This window comes from Panthera leo, chromosome C2 (genome assembly GCF_018350215.1).
Source record: "Panthera leo isolate Ple1 chromosome C2, P.leo_Ple1_pat1.1, whole genome shotgun sequence".
Taxonomy (NCBI): domain Eukaryota; kingdom Metazoa; phylum Chordata; class Mammalia; order Carnivora; family Felidae; genus Panthera; species Panthera leo.
Genome location: NC_056687.1, coordinates 106,143,493 through 106,149,693, shown reverse-complemented (window position 1 = coordinate 106,149,693; position 6,201 = coordinate 106,143,493). Strand labels below are relative to the sequence as shown.

The 6,201-nt window shown below is 35.6% G+C and overlaps 1 pseudogene; it reads right to left on the bottom strand.

Annotated features, from left to right (window-relative positions):
- Positions 1 to 4,149: 4,149 nt before the first annotated feature.
- LOC122198511 lies at positions 4,150 to 4,846 on the bottom strand (annotated as a pseudogene).
- Positions 4,847 to 6,201: the final 1,355 nt, after the last annotated feature.

The following is a 6,201-nucleotide window of genomic DNA, read 5'->3' as shown; positions in this document are numbered from 1 at the left end:
GTGGTCTTTTCAACCAGTTGGAAGCACCTACCATCTAGGAGTTATCATTCCTAGATTAGCCCTCTGTTGGTAGAAGTAGTGCTGTAGCTCTCAGGTCAGCTTCTATCCTAGGATTAATTCCATCTAGTCCATTAACTCAGTGAGCTTGTACTTAATGAATTCCTCCTGTGTGCTAATTACTATGGGAGTATGTATCTCTGGGCTTTTTTGTAGTATATCAGCTAGCAGGGGAGGAATGTTTAAACGTATACTATAAGGAGAATAAAATAAATGCCATGCTGGGGGTTCAAGAAACAATTAACTCTAATCAGTAGGGATTTGGGAAGTCTTCATAGGGTGTGGCATTTGAGCGGAATTTTGTAGAAGTATATAATTCACTTTGTGAAGACTAGATGATAGACATTCCAGCATGAGGAAAGAACTTGAAAAGTATTGTGTGCTATAGAAGTTCATAGAAGGGTCAGCATCAGACTTACAGGTCAAGGGAAGATTTCTGGAGAAGGTAAATTCTAAGAGGTTAAGGGTTACACGTTAAGGAACAAAAAAGAGTTCTCTAGATGAAAGTGGGAAAGGATAGGATTGTTCTAGGTAGAGAGCACCGCATTTGTGAAACCTCGAGAAAAGAACTGGGCTCCTCAAGTAATTGAGAACTGAATGAAGTTTAGTATGGCTGAAATCAAGTGACTGGTGTAAGAAAGAGGCTTTATCATGCAGATTTACAAACCCTTCCTTAACAAAGAAAAACCCTCCAGAAATTTGTTAGGGCTAGAGATTTACGTACAGAGCAGATTTTTACAGGTAATACTAAGAATGTCTGTTCTAAATAAAGCATCTTGCTGTAGTAGCAGACCTTGAAAGTCCACAAAAGAGTAATGTTGCTTGATAAGACTAATGGCTTTTCTTGCATATGAAATAAAATGTGACAGTTCTTGCTTTGTAGCAGGATTAGGATTGTTCTCTATTCAGAAAGAAGAGGGAGCAGGGTAAGGATTTCAAGAATGCTAGTTTCCAAATTTTAAGCAAAACCTTTTTATAAGAATTCTTTTAATCAATTTTTCATCTGAGTCATTAGGATTTTTGTGTTGGTTTGTTTCTTGTTTTTTATTTTGTTTTCTTTGGTTTCTTCTTTTTTAAATATTCTTTGCTTCAAATAAAGTTTGCTGTTTGTTTCTGAGAGCTGTAGCCAACCTCAAGGCTATAACTAGGCTATCCCCATCTTCAACAAAGGAGAGTGCCAAAATAGGGATGAGAAGAGAGAAAGCAGGAGGGGGGTGGGGAGTGTTGGGTCCCCTGACACTACTGTCCCATGGGGACTCTCTGATACCCTGTCACAGAGCATAAGATCTTCCCTATCTCTCCCCATCTGATTTGTTTTTCTTGTCTTTCTCATCCTTTTCTTTTTGTTTCTCATGCCTTTTGTGTGAGTCTCTTTATGTCACATTTGTTCCCACTGTCTTTGTATCTATTTCTCCCCTAACTCCCCCATTTTTCTTCCTCAACTGGCCACAATATATATATCTGAGGTCTGTTATGTTTGTTATAGTTAAATGTCATGTTGTTTCCCTCTTCTTTTAAAATACATATAAGTGGAATATTTTACATTTCTCTCCAGATATATTCACTTTTCCATATCTGTAAACATATGGTTTGCTCACTTATAATGTTTATCTTTTTTTTCCCCCACTATGGATCAGTGACATTTAACTGAAAAAAGATCAATCTTTCCTCATTGACTGTACACCACAGGCTAGGAAGAAGCTGGTCGGGGTCATCTTTAATTGCTGTCAGTGCCTGCGGATGCTTTTAGCAAAGGTTGGGTTAGACTCTTTTCCTAGAGTCCATGTAGCATAGAAGATATTATTACTAAAAGGATCTAGGAAGGCTTCTTGGAGTAAGTAACTGTGGTGACACCATTGTACCTGATTTTTAACTCTAACTTTTTCTAGGCACAAGCATCATGTGTGAGGTAACACTCACCTCATGTTCATTTGGTCACCCTGTTCTCACCTGTACACCACACTGACTTAATTTTCATAATAGGTTAAGAAGACTATATTTCTGGGGCGCCTGGGTGGCTCAGTCAGTTGAGTGTCCGACCTTGGCTCAGGTCATGAACTCACGGTCTGTGAGTTCGAGCCCAACATCAGGCTGTGTTCTGACAGCTCAGACCCTGGAACCTGCTTTGGATTCTGTGTCTCCCTCTCTCTCTCTATTCCTCCCCTGCTCACACTCTGTCTCTCACTGTCTGTCTCTCTCTCTCAAAAATAAATAAAGATTTTAAATAAAAAAGAAAGGTATAAAAATAGCAGTAATACAGACACCTGCACACATCTCCCAACTTGCGATATGGAACAGTGAAACCCTTTCTTGCAGTGTTCTCCAGTCTTATCTAACATATCCTGAATTTTGTGCCTGTTACTCTCGTGACGCTCTGTGTGTTTCACTGTATTTGTGTATATCCCCAATAATATAACACTTATGTTTCGATACTTTTTAACCTTTTATAAATGAAAAAAATAGTGTGTGATTTTTTTTTTTATCACTTGCTTTCTTTTTCTGTTCAACATTATGGTATACTTATATCATAATCCTTATAGATGTAGTTAATTCATTTTAACTGTTAGGAACTATTCTGTTTTCTGAATATACCCAAATTTATTCATTCTCCTATTGACAGACATTTGGATTGTTTCAGATTTTTTGCAGTCATAAACATTGCTGAAATATACATAGTTTCTCTCTTCCGGTGCACATATACAAGAGTTTTTCTAGGGCCTATATGTCTAGTAGAATTGCTGAGATATAAGGGAGACACATCTTCAGTTCTACCAAATGGTGCCCAATTTTTTCCAAAGTGGTCAGCGCCAGTCTTTACTCACAAAAGTATTGTATGGCATTTCTGGTTGCTTTACATCCTTGCTATACTTGGCATTTCCACACTTCTTCACTTTTGCCAGTGTGTGGTGTTATTGCCACAATGTGCTGACTGTAAAATGATATCTGATCTTGGTTTGAATGGGCATTTCCAAGATTATTAATGAAGTTGAGTTTCTTCTGACGTATGTATTGGTCATTGGTATTTCTTCATCTGTGGCATTCCTATTCAAGTTTTTATTGTATTTTTCTACTGGTTTTAGCATTTTCAATTTTTTTTGTCATCTAATGTGTTATTATAGATACCTTCTCAGTAGGTCTTTAACGTTTTATGTATATGAATTTATCAATCCTTTTATGTCTTATACTTTTTTTGGTCCTGTTTTATAAATTCTTCCCTAATTCAAGATCATAAGCATATTCTCCTACATTGTCTTGTAAAAATTTTGCCTTTCACAGAGCTTTAATCCACCAGGAATTGATTTTTGTATATGGTGCACTGTAGGGGTCTAATTTTTTTTCGTTTGGGGAACTGTTTATTCCAACATCATTTATTGAAAACTGTCTCTTTTTATTGAGCTGCAATGCCAGCGCCTTCATCAACCAGGCTTCTCAATATGTGTAGAATATTTCTGGCCTCTCTGTCCTGCTGTATGTCCTGCTTAGTCAACTTAATTATCCCTACACTAATAGTGTATGTATTACTAGCCGTATAATAAGTCTTGATATCTGGTAAGATAAGTCACCCACCTCATTTTTCTCTATATGAACATTTTGGTTATGTTTAAGCTTTGCTTTTCCATATACATTTAAGAATGAATTTTTTGAGATTTACTAAATAGATAAGTGAATAGACTGATCCATTGTTATGCTGGGATTTTTACTGAAATTACGTTGAATCTATAGATTTGGTAAGAAATGGTATCTTTATGATATTGTATCTTCTTATCTTTTTTTTTTCAAGATCTAGACAAAAAATCTTTTATTCTGAATTAAACAAAATCAAAACTCCAAACAAGTGGTGCTTATAAGATCCACTGACATTATATTTTAAATTGTGTAAAAGTTTTCCTTAAACCTGAATTAGCTCGAATGTGTCAGTATATCTTTTTTTATCTTACTAAGACCAAGCAATTACAACCAAATAACACTTGATAGAGCTTTGATGTCTGAGAATCCCTGCACATTGGACACCATCCAATTAAAATATCAGTGTAACTTTCATTTATCAAAGAAGATATTAAAAGAAAAGAAAATATTTTATCAAGCTCCCAAAACAAATTTTAGGAGTTAAGTTGGGTTTGAATTGAAGAAAGAGGCCAAATTAATTCTGGAAACAAAGTTTTCATTTGGTGGAAGTTGAAATCCATGTATACATTCTAATCAAAGACCTGTCCCATGTAGGATTTTTCCAGGTTTTAAGAGTCTAACAGGCCAAACCCTTCATTGCCTTTGCTGCCTTTGTTTTGCATTTCCCCTTCCATTTTTCTCACTTTGCCTTCAGCCTTGTCCTTTTCCTTCGTCTCCGGTTCATCCATATGGGGCACTACTGTCCATGCTGGTCTAGAAGACTCTTTTGGTTTCTGTTAATATCAGTCTCCCTTTTCATGTTATCTTTTTCATCTGGCACCATGCATTGAGTTTTGACAATATTTGGGTACCACCACAGTTGATATCTCTGGAACATCTGTCATTAAAATACCACTATCTATTTTAAGAATACTTTTAAGTCTGATGAGTTCCTTTGGGTCATTCTTTTTTTTTCCTCTTTTCAGCACACATCTTCCTTTTCCATTTACTCCGTAGGCTTTTAGCCATATTTTACCTGGAAAACGGGAAACTCAAAAACTCAGAGACCGCACACAGACCACGCTGTCCGGAAGCCTCCACGCTTCGGCCTTCCAGGCAGTGCCTTCCACACACTCCCAGGAGCCAGGCCAGGCGTGCGCTGTATCTTCTTATCTTACGCAGTTATGCAGTGTATAACTCTGCATGCTTACTTAGGTCTTCTAAACTTTCACGATATTCTCCCTAATGGACTAGCGTATCACTTGTTAGATTTATGCTGAGGTACTTTATATTTTTATGCCACTAAAATGGTATCTTGTTTTAAATTATATTTTCTGCTCATGGCTGATGTACACAAATGCAGCGGACTCTTAAATATTGGTTTTGTATATAACAAATAAATTATCTATAGATACTTTTGGGTTTTCTCTACATTTTATCTATTAATAGTCACCTTTATGTTTCTTCCTAATTGTTATGTCATTTGTTTCCTTTCTTTAATGTTATGGCACTGATTAGGACCACCAGTACCTAATAGAAATGATGATAGCTAGCTAGCATAATTACCCTGTTTGTGGGCATAAAGATTACTTTTTAACATTGTACCATTCAGTATGATATTTGCCTTACCATTTTCAATTTGGTTTAGTTTTGGGGAAGGAGGAGTACATCCCTTTTTCAGGTTAGAGATGTTTCCTTCCTTCCCTAAGTTTGTTTCTAATCTCAAATAAATGTTGAATTTTGTTGAAGGCTTTAGTTTTTTAGTTTAGTTTTTCTCCTTTAATCAGACAATTTTATGAATTACACTAACATATCTCCTAATGCTGAACCAAACCTGCGGTCCTAGAGTTACTTCAACTTAATTATAATGTATTATCTTTTTTTACACTCCTGGATTTCATTTGTTTGTATATGAGTTATACGTGGGTATGTATATGTTTGTGTACTGTGTGTGTGTGTGTGTGTTTACTTTTTTACCCTTTTTGTATCTGCATTCATGATTTATTTCTATAATTTTTCCCTTTTAGTACTGTTCTTGACTAGTTTTGAAAGTAGATTTGTGCTAGCCTAATAAAATGAGTTAGGAAGTCAGTTTGAGTTGGGAAGTTAGGAAGAGAATGAATGAGTTAGAAAGTAAGGAAATGAGTTAGGAACACAATTATCTTGTCTTGAAAGTTTGGTAGAATTTTGCTGTACAACTCTATGAACCTAGTGTTTATAGAAAAGTTTTTTGCAAATGATTCAATTTCCTTATGAGTTAGAGGACTGCTAGAACTGTTCACTTCATTTTTGGTCTTTGTGGATTCCTTACCTCATATGATCTCAACAATATATGTAATTTGATTTTTTTTAATATTCTGTCCTGTATTATTTGTTGTGCTCAGCAGAAGTCTCATTTAAATAATCTTATCCTCCATTGTCTAGGAAATAGGAGTTTTTATTTAACCATCATCTTTTCCAATTGTGATTTACCACATTACTTTCTTATAACTCCTTTTTTTTCAAAATCACCAATACTTTCTAATTTGCCAAATCTAG